Below are 16,653 nucleotides of genomic sequence, written 5' to 3' on the forward strand. Positions count from 1 at the left end.
GCCTGCAGTCCGGACCTGTCTCTCATGGAAAATGTGTGGTGCATTATGAAGCGTAAAATACGACAGCGGAGACCCCGGACTGTTGAACGACTGAAGCTCTACATAAAACAAGAATGGAAAGAATTCCACTTTCAAAGCTTCAATAATTAGTTTCCTCAGTTCCCAAACGTTTATTGAGTGTTGTTAAAAGAAAAGGTGATGTAACACAGTGGTGAACATACCCTTTCCCAACTACTTTGGCACGTGTTGCAGCCATGAAATTCTAAGTTAATTATTATTTGCAAAAAAAAATTGAGTTTTTGAGTTTGAACATCAAATATGTTGTCTTTGTAGCATATTCAACTGAATATGGGTTGAAAAGGATTTGCAAATCATTGTATTCTGTTATATTTACATCTAACACAATTTCCCAACTCATATGGAAACGGGGTTTGTAGTTTTTATTGTGAAATCAGTAGTTTTAATGTATTGTGTGTGTGTGTGTGTGTGTGTGTGTGTGAGAGAGAGAGCAAGAGTGTGTGTGTGTGTGGGAGAGAGAGAGAGAGAGAGAGAGAGAGAGAGAGAGAGAGAGAGAGAGAGAGAGAGAGAGAGAGAGAGAGAGAGAGAGAGAGAGAGAGAGAGAGAGAGAGAGAGAGAGAGAGAGAGAGAGAGAGAGAGAGAGAGAGAGAGAGAGAGAGAGAGAGAGAGAGAGAGATTGTGTGTGTCCAGGTTGAGAAGTGCTGCATGTCTGCTCTCTGCTGAGTAGGAAATGGGAGGAGAGCAAACCTGACAGGACAAACCTCACGGACTACCAAGTCCTCCTGGCTGGATTCTTTCCTCCGACCTTCTTCCACATGTTGGACCTCCTAGACCTTCTTCCACATGTTCCACCTCCTAGACCTTCTTCCACATGTTCCACCTCCTAGACCTTCTTCCACATGTTGGACCTCCTAAACCTTCTTCGACATGTAGGACCTCCTAGACCTTCTTTCACATGTTCCACCTCCTAGACCTTCTTCCACATGTTGGACTTCGTAGACCTTCTTCCACATGTTCCAACTCCTGGACTTTCTTCCACATGTTCCACATCCTAGACCTTCTTCCACATGTTCCACCTCCTGGACTTTCTTCCACATGTTCCACATCCTAGACCTTCTTCCACATGTTCCACCTCCTGGACTTTCTTCCACATGTTCCACATCCTAGACCTTCTTCCACATGTTCCACCTCCTGGACTTTCTTCCACATGTTCCACGTCCCAGACCTTCTTCCACATGTTCCACCTCCTAGACCTTCTTCCACATGTTCCACCTCCTAGACCTTCTTCCACATGTTGGACCTCCTAGACCTTCTTCCACATGTTGGACCTCCTAGACCTTCTTCCACATGTTCCACGTCCCAGACCTTCTTCCACATGTTAGACCTCCTGGACTTTCTTCCACATGTTCCACATCCTAGACCTTCTTCCACATGTTGGACCTCCTAGACCTTCTTCCACATGTTCCACCTCCTAGACCTTCTTCCACATGTTGGACCTCCTAGACCTTCTTCCACATGTTGGACCTCATAGACTTTCTTCCACATGTTCCACGTCCCAGACCTTCTTCCACATGTTAGACCTCCTAGACCTTCTTCCACATGTTGGACCTCCTAGACCTTCTTCCACATGTTGGACCTCCTAGACCTTCTTCCACATGTTGGACCTCCTAGACCTTCTTCCACATGTTGGACTTCCTAGAGCTTCTTCCACATGTTCCACCTCCTAGACCTTCTTCCACATGTTGGACTTCCTAGAGCTTCTTCCACATGTTGGACCTCCTAGACCTTCTTCCACATGTTGGACTTCCTAGAGCTTCTTCCACATGTTGGACCTCCTAGACCTTCTTCCACATGTTGGACTTCCTAGACCTTCTTCCACATGTTTGGACCTCCTAGACCTTCTTCCACATGTTGGACCTCCTAGAGCTGCCTCGCTGGACAACATGCGGAGGACGTTGGCTTCGTCAAAATGAACGGCGGTGAGTCTCCTAATGATGTTCTTCAGGGGGGAAAGTATGTGTTGTATTTGTTTGGAAATGTCCGTCTTCACTTTTGTCTTTTCAACTACTCAAACTAATATTCCTATTATGCATGAAATGATCATTTATTCAGTAAAAATGTTGAAAAAGCAGACTTTGCTTTGCAGTCAAAAAGCCAATAAATAATAGCAATTATTCATCATCATGTTTTTTTTAACACGATGACGACCTTATCACACCCTCATAGTCGCCTCCGCACAACGAAGTAGACGTGACAGTGGAACATATTTACTCCACTTGTTCACTTCCCATACAAAACCGATATTGGAGCCTTGATATCAACCCATGTGATATCAGCACGCACCTGTATCACTTTGTGTAGTGTTGAATGTTGGACAATGTCTGATCAAGTGAGACGGGTCCCAGGACAATAGTTGCCATGGAAACACTCACCTTAGGACAATAGTTGCCATGGAAACACTCACCTTAGTACAATAGTGGCCATGGAAACACTCATTTCAGGACAATAGTTGCCATGGAAACACTCACCTTAGGACAATAGTTGCCATGGAAACACTCACCTTAGGAAAATAGTGGCCATGGAAACACTCACCTTAGGGCAATAGTTGCCATGGAAACACTCACTTCAGGACAATAGTGGCCATGGAAACACTCACCTTAGGGCAATAGTTGCCATGGAAACACTCACTTCAGGACAATAGTTGCCATGGAAACACTCACCTTACGACAATAGTGGCCATGGAAACACTCACCTTAGGGCAATAGTTGCCATGGAAACACTCACCTTAGGACAATAGTGGCCATGGAAACACTCATCTTAGGACAGTAGTGGCCATGGAAACACTCACTTCAGGACAATAGTGGCCATGGAAACACTCACCTTAGGACAATAGTGGCCATGGAAACACTCACCTTAGGACAATAGTGGCCATGGAAACACTCACCTTAGTACAATAGTGGCCATGGAAACACTCACTTCAGGACAATAGTGGCCATGGAAACACTCACCTTAGGACAATAGTGGCCATGGAAACACTCACCTTAGGACAATAGTGGCCATGGAAACACTCACCTTAGGACAATAGTGGCCATGGAAACACTCACCTTAGGACAATAGTGGCCATGGAAACACTCACCTTAGTACAATAGTGGCCATGGAAACACTCACCTTAGGACGGATTGGTGGGATTTGACTTTTTGACACAGCGGGAGGTCATGACCATTTAAGGGCGTGACGCGGTAAGTAGAAATGCTGTAAATACACTATTCTGTGTTTTAAATGTACTATATTGTGTTTTAAATGCACTATTTTGTGTTTTAAATGCACTATATGTGCTTTAAATACACTATCTGTGGTGTAAATGCACTATATGTGCTTTAAATGCACTATGTGTGCTTGAAATACACCAGCCATGCTTCAAATGCACTATATGTATTAAATGCACTATATTTGCTTTAAATTCCCTGTATGGGCTTTAAAAGCACTAACTATGCTTTAAATGCACCATCTGTGCTTTAAATGCACTATATGTGCTTGAAATGCACTATGTGTGCTTGAAATACACCAGCCATGCTTCAAATGCACTATATGTATTAAATGCACTATATTTGCTTTAAATTCCCTGTATGGGCTTTAAAAGCACTAACTATGCTTTAAATGCACCATCTGTGCTTTAAATGCACTATATGTGCTTGAAATGCTTGAAATGCACTTAATGAGCTTTAATGCACCACCTGTGTGGTTTAAATGCACCAGCTGTGCTTTTAATGCCCTATGTGTGCTTTGAATGCACTCTATGTGCTTTAAATCAGTGGTCCCCAACCACCGGGCCGTAGAATATTTTTTTATTATTATTATTTTTTATTTTTTTCAACTTTTTTTTTTTTTAATCAACATAAAAAACACAAGATACACTTACAATTAGTGCGGCAACCCAAAAAAACTAAATTTTTCATGACGAAAATTAAATAAATTGACTAGCTGTGCTTTAAATGCACTATATGTACTTTAAATGCACTATTAAAAGCACTTTATTTGCTTTAAATCCACTATATGTTTTAAATGCACTATATTTGCTTTAAATTCCCTGTATGTGCTTTAAAAGCACTAACTATGCTTTAAATGCACCATATGTGTTTTCAATGCACTCTATGTGCTTTAAATCAGTGGTCCCCAACCACCGGGCCGTAGAATATTTTTTTATTATTATTTTTTTTAATTTTTTTCAACTTTTTTTTTTTTTAATCAACATAAAAAACACAAGATACACTTACAAATAGTGCGGCAACCCAAAAAAACAAAATTTTTCATGACGAAAATTAAATAAATTGACTAGCTGTGTTTTAAATGCACTATATGTACTTTAAATGCACTATTAAAAGCACTTTATTTGCTTTAAATCCACTATATGTTTTAAATGCACTATATTTGCTTTAAATTCCCTGTATGTGCTTTAAATGCACCATCTGTGCTTTAAATGCACCATCTGTGTTGCAAAAACACCAGCTATGCTCCAAATGCACTCACTATATGTGCTTGAAATGCTTGAAATGCACTTAATGAGCTTTAATGCAACACCTGTGGTTTAAATGCACCAGCTGTGCTTTAAATGCCGTATGTGTGCTTTGAATGCACTCTATGTGCTTTAAATCAGTGGTCCCCAACCACCGGGCCGTAGAATAATTTTTTATTATTATTTTTTTAATTAATTTTTTTCTACTTATGCTTTTTATTTTTTTTAAATCAACATAAAAAACACAAGATACACTTAAAATTAGTGCGGCAACCCAAAAATCCTCCCTTTTTCATGATAAAAAAAATAAGTAAATTGACTAGCTGTGCTTTAAATGCACTACATGTACTTTAAATGCACTATAATGTGCTTTAAATGCACTATTAAAAACACTTTATTTGCTTTAAATGCACTATATGTACTTTAAATGCACTATTAAAAGCACTTTATTTGCTTTAAATCCACTATATGTTTTAAATGCACTATATTTGCTTTACATTCCCTGTAAGTGCTTTAAAAGCACTAACTGTGCTTTAAATGCACTATATATGCTTCTAAAAAAATGCCCTTCTCTGCTTTGAATCACAGGAAGCCACTCAGGGAAATCCCTTGCATTATTTCTTGTTCTTCCGAGCCTTGTGGAAATGTTCCTTCTTGACTGCAGCAGTCCCACCCTGACCTCACAAATAATCTATTCTAAGGCATCTTACCGTTTCCCTTTCCTGTTGTTCCTGCAGACAAGCCCCGTGTTGCTCCAAAGCCCGCATTTGTGATGCTGGCGTCGGCAGCCAGAGGTCCCAAACCCTGCGTGGCCCCCAAGCCGGTCCTGAAGCTCCACGGCACGGACGCCCTCTGGGAAGGATGCGCTACTGAGGGTGTGGCAGCGAGCGGTCCAAGCCGGGACGAGTCCGACCAAGAAGAGATGTTTCAGAAGATGGACGAGGACTGGAGACTGACGGAGGAAGCGGACTCCCTGGATGCACTGTGGACCACGGACTCTGAGGACGCGGTGGAGATGGTGGACAACACGGACGTGACGGAGGACATGGACGAGGACGCAGGCGAGGCGTTGGCGGACGCGGACGGCCTCTCAATGGGGGACATTTCTGTCAACAGTGTGGACGGGAAAAAAACGGCGGAAAAAACAGACGACGACGCCACAGAGTCTCTCGGCGAAGATCTCCTCAGTGAACACGGCCATCAAGACGTTTGTAGAAGCACCTGGAAGACGGAGGAAGAAGTACTCCGCGTTCAAGATCAGATCTGGCGTGTCGGGCAGGAAAGTCCGAACCCCCAACCGTATTACGTGGCTCCAGAGGACATCATCAATGAAAACCCGATCCCGAGTTCTCACAGAGTCGCAAAAAGTCCCCTGTCCCCGCAGAAGTGTTTTCACGCTGGGGTTTTAGCGGGGAAACATTCCGGCGGCGGGAGTGAAGAGCACCGAGTGTTGAAGCATTTGTACGGTCAGCCCAAGTTCAGGCTGCTCTGCAACTCCCGGACCTCGGAACACCGCCTGAAGAACTACTGCGCCGATCATCTTTACGAAGATCCGGGCGAGGATAGCTCAGAGGGGGAAAATGTCTACCCTCTGAACCCGAGGACCACGGGAATGCGTTCCCGCTCGCAGTCACACCACCTAGGCGGTGAGACCGGGGGCAACCTGCTTCACGGAGCCTATGGGAGCAGACCCGTGGTGAAGAACCACTCCAAAGCCCCCTACTTGCCTCTCTACCCACCCCCATCTCAAGTCCACAGAGACAGCCGAGCGTCCCCATCTGGTAGTTCCTCCAGATGTTCCCCTCTGTCATCCAGCGGTCTGTCCACGGCCTCGTCTGCGGTGGACATCCCTCCGCCTTTCGAGCTGGCCTCAATCACCAAGAGGCCCATCGCCAAGAGCACGCCCTCGCTCCTCGCCGACGCGGACTCCTCCGAGAAGAACCGAAAGAAGAAATCCTCCCTCAAGCGCTTCTTGATGCTAAAGTTCCGGCGGAAAACGGAGAGCAAGCCCGCCGTCACGGACTCGCCGTCATCCGAGTCCTCGACGGAGTCCAACCGCCCGACGCGCAGCAGGTTGTTGGACCCGGCCGGTTCTCCACACCTCCACTCGCGGACCACATGCCGGTCTCAAGCGTCGCCTGAGCTGACACCCGCCTTCTTGTTCTGCCCTCAAAGAACGGGAAGCTCGGCGGCCTTCCTCAATCGCAGCGTGGTGCGGGTGGAGTCCTTCGAAGACCGCTCCCGAGTGCCCCTCTCGCCGCTCCCCCTCACCAAGCCCCGCTCCATCTCCTTCCCCAACGCCGACAGCTCAGACTACGAGAACGTGCCCCCCGTCAACTCGGACTACGAGAACGTTCACGTCTCGCAGTGGAGGCCCCTGCGGCAGAGGCCGTCCGGGGACTTCTTCGAGCGTCCGCGCAGGGTTCTGGCGTCCGCCAACGAGACGGACGGTTACGTGGACATGAGCAGTCTTCGGGGTTTCGGCGCAAGACCGAGTCACCTGTGCAGGAGGAAGAAAGGTGAGTGTGGTTGAGATGAGTTTCTGCGTACGCTACACCGGCTCGCTACTCCCCTTCCAAACAGTCCTTGGTAGCACCACGTGCGCTGATGCACAAAAAAGGCATTTGTACCTCGGGTCTAAGGATGTTATGATGAAGGTTTCATGATTGTAACGATTGCTGGGCGTTGTAATGCGGGTTCGTTCTTCCAAAGATTCAGTCGGAGAAATTATTGATTTATTTAACAAATGATAACAAACTTAGTCAAAACAAACAGAACTAGCATGGGAGCTAGAAAAGAACTAAAAGAGCTAGCATGGGAGCTAGGGAAATAACCGACAAACTTGCACAAGGCACAAAAGGCGAAATAAAAACTACTAGCATGAGAGCTAGGGGAAAACAAATGCATAGCGCGAAAACTAGCAAGTAGAAATATGAAGTAGGAATCGTTACTGAAGTGAAACACTTACTAGGATGCGAGAGTGAATGAACAGAAAAGGCAGGCTTAAATAAGGCCGGGGATTAACAAAACAGGTGTGCGTCAACAGCGAGTAGCAGGTGGAACTAATATGAAGCCATGGTAACCAGATAAAACAGGAACTAAGGAAGTCAAACAACAGAATGCGATGCAAAACGGAACAAAACTAGAATATGGAATGATCCGGGCAGCGGTTCATAACAATGATCCTGTTTTCGATATCAATCACATTTCTCTAAATTGTTAATGCATGAACACAATATTTCAACTACCGTATTTTCCGCACTATAGAGCGCACCGGTTTATTAGCTGCACCCACCTGAAATTTCGAAAAAAAAAAATGTTTTTCCATATATAAGCCGCACCTGACTATAAGCCGCAGGTACAGTCGTGGTCAAAAGTTTACATACACGTGTAAAGAACATAATGTCATAATTGTCTTGAGTTTCCAATCATTTTTACAACTCTTATTTTTTTGTGATAGAGTGATTGGAGCACATACTTGTTGGTCACAAAAACATTCTTTTATGAATTTATTATGGCTCTACTGAAAATGTGAGCAAATTTGCTGGGTCAAAAGTATACATACAGCAATGTTAATATTCGCTTACATGTCCCTTGGCAAGTTTCACTGCAATAAGGCACTTTTGGTAGCCATCCACAAGCTTCTGGTTGAATTTTTGACCACTTCTCTTGACAAAATTGGTGCAGTTCAGCTCCATTTTTCTTTCATCTGACATCACATGGACGAAGATAAGACCTTCTGGAGGAAGGTTCTGTGGTCAGATTAAATAAAAAATGGAGCTGTTTGGCCACAATACCCAGCAATATGTTTGGAGGAGAAAAGGTGAGGCCTTTAATCCGAGGAACACCATGCCTACCGTCAAGCATGGCGGTGGTAGTATTATGCTCTGGGTCTATTTTGCTGCCAATGGAACTGGTGCTTTACAGAGAGTAAATGGGACAATGAAAAAGGAGTTTTACCTCCAAATTCTTCAGGACAACCGGAGGTTGGGTCTTGGGCGCATTTGGGTGTTCCAACAGGACAATGACCCTAAACCAGAGCTGGGTAGAGTAGCCAGAAATTGTACTCAAGTAAGAGTACTGTTACTTTAGAGATGACTCAAGTAAAAGTAAGGAGTAGTCACCCAAATATTTACTCGAGTAAAAGTAAAAAGTATGTTGTGAAAAAAAGTACTGAGTAACTGATGAGTAACCTGTTTGTTTAATGATTACGGCAACAAATAATGCACAAAAACATAAAAAATAGCAATGAGCCAATTCAGAGCAACTAAAACAATAATATATATTAAGTAATAATACATTAAAATAAATAAAAAAATTAAGGAAAATTGAGCCACAATAACTTAACAGCACCATAGGCTCAGTAGGAATTGATTGATTGATTGATTGATAGAAAGTTGTATTAGTAGATTGCAGTACAGTACATATTCCGTACAATGGACCACTAAATAGTAACACCCCAATAAGTTTTTCAACGTGAATCAATTACTTAATAAATGACCAAGTCGAGGTGATCAACCTCATATATACATACACACACATATGTGTATATATATATATATATATATATATATATATATATATATACCTTTATATATTATTATATTTATTTATTTTGCCATTTTTGTTGACATGTTAAAGGGGTTTTAATGAATATACATGGATGTTTAACATATAGATTCCTATCTTTAATGAAGACAAGAATATAAGTTGGTGTATTACCTGATTCTGATGACTTGCATTGATTGGAATCAGACAGTATAGTGCTGATAACGTCCTGGTTTTCAAATGGAGGAGAAAAAAAGTTCCTCCTTCCTGTCTAAAACCACATGAAAGTCGTTAGTTTTTGGCATCTTATTTGTCCAGCTTCCATATTCGTTTTTATACACTTTACAATAAATACATTGGCGGCAAACTCCGTAGCTTGCTAGTTTGTTTGCGCTGGCTTTCGGAGACTCTTATTTTGTTAGCGCAGGCGCGATGGAGCGGTGCTTTTATTGTGAAGACAGGAACTGTGCGATCAGTCTTTATAAAGGCTTTTGACGGGAAGTACGGTTGAAATAAAAAGTGTCTTTTTTCCTTTACACTTTTGATTGATTGATTGAAACATTTATTAGTAGATTGCACAGTACAGTACATATTTCGTACAATTGACCACTAAATGGTAACACCCCAACAAGTTTTTCAACATGTCGGGTTCTACGTGTGACGGTCACGTGACCACCTGGCTCTGTTTGATTGGTCCAACGTCACCAGTGACTGCATTTTATTGGTGAAACGCAAGCATGCGTAGATCCTACTTTGAATGCCATCCATCCATCCATCCATCATCTTCCGCTTATCCGAGATCGGGTCGCGGGGGCAACAGCCTAAGCAGGGAAACCCAGACTTCCCTCTCCCGAGCCACTTCGTCTAGCTCTTCCCGGGGGATCCCGAGGCGTTCCCAGGCCAGCTGGGAGACATAGTCTTCCCAACGTGTCCTGGGTCTTCCCCGTGGCCTCCTACCGGTTGGACGTGCCCTAAACACCTCCCTAGGGAGGCGTTCGGGTGGCATCCTGACCAGATGCCCGAACCACCTCATCTGGCTCCTCTCGATGTGAAGGAGCAGCGGCTTTACTTTGAGTTCCTCCCGGATGGCAGAGCTTCTCACCCTATCTCTAAGGGAGAGCCCCGCCACACGGCGGAGGAAACTCATTTCGGCCGCTTGTACCCGTGATCTTATCCTTTCGGTCATGACCCAAAGCTCATGACCATAGGTGAGGATGGGAACGTAGATCGACCGGTAAATTGAGAGCTTTGCCTTCCGGCTCAGCTCCTTCTTCACCACAACGGATCGGTACAACGTTCGCATTACTGAAGACGTCGCACCGATCCGCCTGTCGATCTCACGATCCACTCTTCCCTCACTCGTGAACAAGACTCCTAGGTACTTGAACTCCTCCACTTGGGGCAGGGTCTCCTCCCCAACCCGGAGATGGCATTCCACCCTTTTCCGGGCGAGAACCATGGACTCGGACTTGGAGGTGCTGATTCTCATTCCGGTCGCTTCACACTCGGCTGCGAACCGATCCAGCGAGAGCTGAAGATCCCGGTCAGATGAAGCCATCAGGACCACATCATCTGCAAAAAGCAGGGACCTAATCCTGCGGTCACCAAACCGGAACCCCTCAACGCCTTGGCTGCGCCTAGAAATTCTGTCCATAAAAGTTATGAACAGAATGGGTGACAAAGGACAGCCTTGGCGGAGTCCAACGCTCACTGGAAATGTGTTCGACTTACTGCCGGCAATGCGGACCAAGCTCTGGCACTGATCGTACAGGGAACGGACCGCCATAATAAGACAGTCCGATACCCCATACTCTCTGAGCTCTCCCCACAGGACTTCCCGAGGGACACGGTCGAATGCCTTCTCCAAGTCCACAAAGCACATGTAGACTGGTTGGGCAAACTCCCATGCACCCTCAAGAACCCTGCCGAGAGTATAGAGCTGGTCCACAGTTCCACGACCAGGACGAAAACCACACTGTTCCTCCTGAATCCGAGGTTCGACTATCCGGCGTAGTCTCCTCTCCAGTACACCTGAATAAACCTTACCGGGAAGGCTGAGGAGTGTGATCCCACGATAGTTGGAACACACCCTCCGGTCCCCCTTCTTAAAGAGAGGAACCACCACCCCGGTCTGCCAATCCAGAGGTACCGCCCCCGATGTCCACGCCATGCTGCAGAGTCTTACTTTGAATGCGTGTCTGACAAAATCAAAACAAACAAAGCGTGCATTAACAGATCGATAAAAAAAAAAAAAAAAGTAGCGAGTAGCGACCTGATTGCAGATAAATGGAGCGGAGTAAAAGTAGCGTTTCTTCTCTATAAATATACTCAAGTAAAAGTATGTTGCATAAAAACTACTCTTAGAAGTACAATTCATCCCAAAAGTTACTCAAGTAGATGTAACGGAGTAAATGTAGCGCGTCACTACCCACCTCTGCCCTAAACACACGTCAAAAGTGGTGAAGGAATGGCTAAATCGGGTTAGAAGGAAGGTTTTAGAATGGCCTTCCCAAAGTTAAACGTGTGGACAATGCTGAAGAAACAAGTCCATGTCAGAAAACCAACACATTTAGCTGAACTGCACCGATTTTGTCAAGAGGAGTGGTCAAACATTCAACCAGAATCTTGTGGATGGCTAACCAGTTGAAAATGTGAGCAAATCTTCTGGGTCAAAAGTATACAAACAGCAATGTTAATATTTGCTTACATGTCCCTTGGCAGTCATAACCATTATTTGGGCCTGAAAAATGGAGTCCGACACCCCTGCTTTACCGTCTCATCCTTAAATCAACGTGCTTCGTTGCTCGCCAGATGTCTTTGTGTACATTGTTTGAGCTTTAAGGTAGGAGAGAATCATTAGTGTAGTTTAGCTGTTCAATTGCCTGAAAAGAGCAATTTAGCAGCTGCTTTGGAGACAAGTGGCATACTTTGATGCCGGCAGTGGAGCAGACAGCCTTAGTCTATAAGAATGAATAGTTCGTATTCCCGAGTAAATAATTAGAAAGTCACTCTGTTCCACCTATAAAGTGCTCTAAAGAATATCCATCAATGTTTTATATACAATCTGGAATGTAGTAATTTTCATAATAACATGTAATATTTACCTATTTTGATGATTTTAAGCAAAAAAACGCATCGCAACTTTTTTCTTTCAACGACATCACTGATTACTGCTCACCGAAAACTATCATAATACATCATCACTTACTGTACGACGTCTGCTCCCATTGGGGTGAGCATGAATAATTCATCATGGCGAACCATAAATACTTAAGTGTGTATTTATGAGAACTGTAATTGTTGTGTATATGTACAAACCCCTTTTTCACTTGAGTTTGGAAATTGTGAAGTGAAGTGAATTATATTTATATAGCGCTTTTCTCAAGTGACTCAAAGCGCTTTACATAGCGACACCCAATATCTAAGTTACATTTAAACCAGTGTGGGTGGCACTGGGAGCAGGTGGGTAAAGTGTCTTGCCCAAGGACACAACGGCAATGACTAGGATGGCACAAGCGGGAATCGAACCTGCAACCCTAAAGTTGCTGGCACGGCCACTTTACCAACCTTTGTTATATGTAAATATAAACAGAATACAATGATTTGCAAATCCTTTTCAACCCATATTCAGTTGAATATGCTACAAAGACAACATATTTGATGTTCAAACTGATAAACATTTTTTTTGTTGTTGCTAATAATCATTACCTTTAGAATTTCATGGCTGCAACACGTGCCAAAGTAGTTGGGAAAGGGCATGTTCAGCACTGTGTTACATCACCTTTTCTTTTAACGACACTCAATAAACGTTTGGGAACTGAGGAAACTAATTGTTGAAGCTTTGAAAGTGGAATTCTTTACCATTCTTGCTTGATGTAGAGCTTCAGTCGTTCAACAGTACGGGGTCTCCGTTGTCGTATTTTACGCTTCATAATGCGCCACACATTTTCGATGGGAGACATGTCTGGACTGCAGGCGGGCCAGGAAAGTACCCGCACTCTTTTACTACAAAGCCACGCTGTTGTAACACGTGGCTTGGCATTGTTTTGCTGAAATAAGCAGGGGCGTCCATGATAACGTTGCTTGAATGACAACATATGTTGCTCCAAAACCTGTATGGAACATTCAGCATTAATGTTGCCTTCACAGATGTGTAAGTTACCCATGCCTTGGGCACTAATACATCCCCATACCATCACACATGCTGGCTTTTGAACTTTGCGCCTATAACAATCCGGATGGTTATTTTCCTCTTTGTTATAATGAAATACAATGATTTGCAAATCCTTTTCAACCCATATTCAGTTGAATATGCTACAAAGACAACATATTTGATGTTCAAACTGATAAACATTTTTTTTGTTGTTGCTAATAATCATTACCTTTAGAATTTCATGGCTGCAACACGTGCCAAAGTAGTTGGGAAAGGGCATGTTCAGCACTGTGTTACATCACCTTTTCTTTTAACGACACTCAATAAACGTTTGGGAACTGAGGAAACTAATTGTTGAAGCTTTGAAAGTGGAATTCTTTACCATTCTTGCTTGATGTAGAGCTTCAGTCGTTCAACAGTACGGGGTCTCCGTTGTCGTATTTTATTTTATTTCAGTCCAGGGGCGGCATGGCGTAGTGGGTAGAGCGGCCGTGCCAGAAACCTGAGGGTTGCAGGTTCGCTTCCCACCTATTAACATCCAAATCGCTGCCGTTGTGTCCTTGGGCAGGACACTTCACCCTTTGCCCCCGGTGCCGCTCACACTGGTGAATGAATGATGAATGAATGACAGGTGGTGGTCGGAGGGGCCGTAGGCGCAAACTGGCAGCCACGCTTCCGTCAGTCTACCCCAGGGCAGCTGTGGCTACTGATGTAGCTTACCACCACCAGGTGTGAATGAATGATGGGTTCCACTTCTCTGTGAGCGCTTTGAGTATCTAACAATAGAAAAGCGCGATATAAATCTAATCCATTACTATTATTATTATTATTTTAGATGATCTCGGGCCCAGAGAAGCCGGTGGCGTTTCTGGATGTTGTTGATAAATGGCTTTCGCTTTGCATAGTAGAGCTTTAACTTGCACTTACAGATGTAGCGACCAACTGTATTTAGTGACAGTGGTTTTCTGAAGTGTTCCTGAGCCCATGTGGTGATATCCTTTAGAGATTGATGTCGGTTTTTGATGCCGTCTGAGGGATCGAAGGTCACGGTCATTCAATGTTGGTTTCCGGCCATGCCGCTTACATGGAGTGATTTCTCCAGATTCTCTGAACCTTTTGATGATATTATGGAGCGTAGATGTTGAAATCCCTAATTTTTTTGCAATTGCACTTTGAGAAACGTTGTTCTTAAACTGTCTGACTATTTGCTCACGCAGTTGTGGACAAAGGGGTGTACCTCGCCCCTTCTTTTCTTGTGAAAGACTGAGCATTTTTTTGGGAAGCTGCTTTTATACCCAATCATGGCACCCACCTGTTCCCAATTAGCCTGCACACCTGTGGGATGTTCCAAATAAGTGTTTGATGAGCATTCCTCAACTTTATCAGTATTTATTGCCATTTTTCCCAACTTCTTTGTCACGCGTTGCTGGCATCAAATTCTAAAGTTAATGTACATTGGCAACAAAAATAATTGATCAGTTTGAACATCATATATGTTGTCTTTGTAGCATATTCAACTGAATATGGGTTGAAAATGATTTGCAAATCATTGTATTGCGTTTGTGTTAACATCTAACACAATTTCCCAACTCATATGGAAACGGGGTTCGTACATGTGCAGAGTCAGCATTATAAAGGATCGTGTGCATCGCGGGTTTGGCTTTAAAAATGTCAGTAAAGCTCCCTGCTGCTGTAACGAGGTTGCTGTACAGAACATATAACACATTTTGTTCATATGTGACTCATTTGCATGTCAGCAGGGTTCAGTCAACTCGTGCTCGGATCAGGGCCATAAAGTAGGAGCGTTCCTATTTGCATACGGTCTGCACTTCAGGCCAATCAGCACATACGTCGAGTCTTGCAAGTCCCAGCAAGGGCCCACCCGGGGTGACTTTATGGGTCCTCCTAAAGCTGCAGTCTTGCACTGGCTGCTGCAATGTTTACTGTAGGAATATTTCAACGTGGACTCAGGCGGCTAATGAAACTGATTTAGCGGCAAATTGGAAGCTCAGGCGTGCTGGCGTCACGTACGCCCCCAGGACGCTTCAATGGGCTCGGTGTGATGAGGCCTTTTGGGCAGGGGCCGCCTACTAAAAAGACAAAAGTTGTGGGGCCACTTTGAATATTCTGTAAAAAAGGCTTTTTTAAAATCTTGACATACACTTGCAAAGAACATAATGTCATGGCTGTCTTTCTACAACTCTTATTCTGGTCGGCAACCCGCCCTAGTGGATCTCTGGATCTTTTTTTTTTTTAAATGTATGAAAAATGGAAAAAAAAGAAGAAAAAAAATATTTTTTTTGTTTTAATATGGTTTCTGTAGGAGGACAAACATGACACAAACCTCCCTAATTGTTATAAAGCACACTGTTTACATCAAACATGCTTCACTGATTCGAGTATTTGGCGAGCGACGTTTTGTCCTACTCATTTTGGCCGTCCTTGAACGCACCGTGGGTTGTTTACATGTACAACTTTCTCTTACTTTCTACGACGTGTTTTATGCCACTACTTTTTCTGTCTCATTTTGTCCACCAAACTTTTAACGTTGTGCGTGAATGCACAAAGGTGAGTTTTGTGGATGTTATTGACTTGTGTGGAGTGCTAATCAGACATATTTGGTCACTCAAGACTGCAAGCTAATCGATGCTAACATGCTAGTTAGGCTAGCTAAAAATATACATATTGCATCATTATGCCTTATTTGTAGCTATATTTGAGCTCATTTAGTTTCTTTTAAGTCCTCTGAATTAATTTTATATCTCATGACACACTATCTGTATGTAATATGGCTTTTAATTTTTTGCGGCTCCATCCAGACAGATTTATTTTTGTATATTTGGTCCAATATGGCTCTTTCAACATTTTGGGTTGTTATATGTCGACCCATTCAGTCAAGACCGAGGGCAGCCCCACAGAGCCCAGGTTCTGTTTAAGTTTTTGTCCTTTGAGGGAGTTTTTCCTGGCCTCTGTCACCAACTGCCTGTGATGAGGTGGCGAGTTGTCCAGGGTATACCCCGCCTTCCGCCCGAATGCAGCTGAAATAGGCTCCGGCACCCCCTACCGGATGAATAAAAAAAAAAAAAAGAGTGTCTCCCAGGCCGCACTTTAATCAGGTTTGTCTTTCTCCCCCCTCTCTGCAGCGCCTACACTGAAGCCTACAAGGTGTGTGTGCTTGCCGCTGTTCCTCCAAGCCGCCCAGTTAGTGCCATCAGCGGAGTCACTACAGCCCAGGAAGATGGTGGACTGACCTCAGAGGAGGAAGACGTGGGCAGCAGCAGCCACTATGACAGACAGGTACATTAGGACACAGAAGATTTATTTATCAATCAATCAATCAATGTTTACTTATATAGCCCTAAATCACTAGTGTCTCAAAGGGCTGCACAAACCACTACGACATCCTCGGTAGGCCCACATA

The 16,653-nt window shown here is 43.9% G+C and overlaps 1 pseudogene; it reads left to right on the top strand.

Moving 5' to 3' along the window:
* Positions 1-628: 628 nt before the first annotated feature.
* LOC133545235 (FYVE, RhoGEF and PH domain-containing protein 5-like) overlaps positions 629-16,653 on the top strand; it is a 50,688-nt pseudogene continuing 34,663 nt past the window's right edge.

Source organism: Nerophis ophidion, linkage group LG02 (genome assembly GCF_033978795.1).
Source record: "Nerophis ophidion isolate RoL-2023_Sa linkage group LG02, RoL_Noph_v1.0, whole genome shotgun sequence".
NCBI classification, from domain to species: Eukaryota; Metazoa; Chordata; class Actinopteri; order Syngnathiformes; family Syngnathidae; genus Nerophis; species Nerophis ophidion.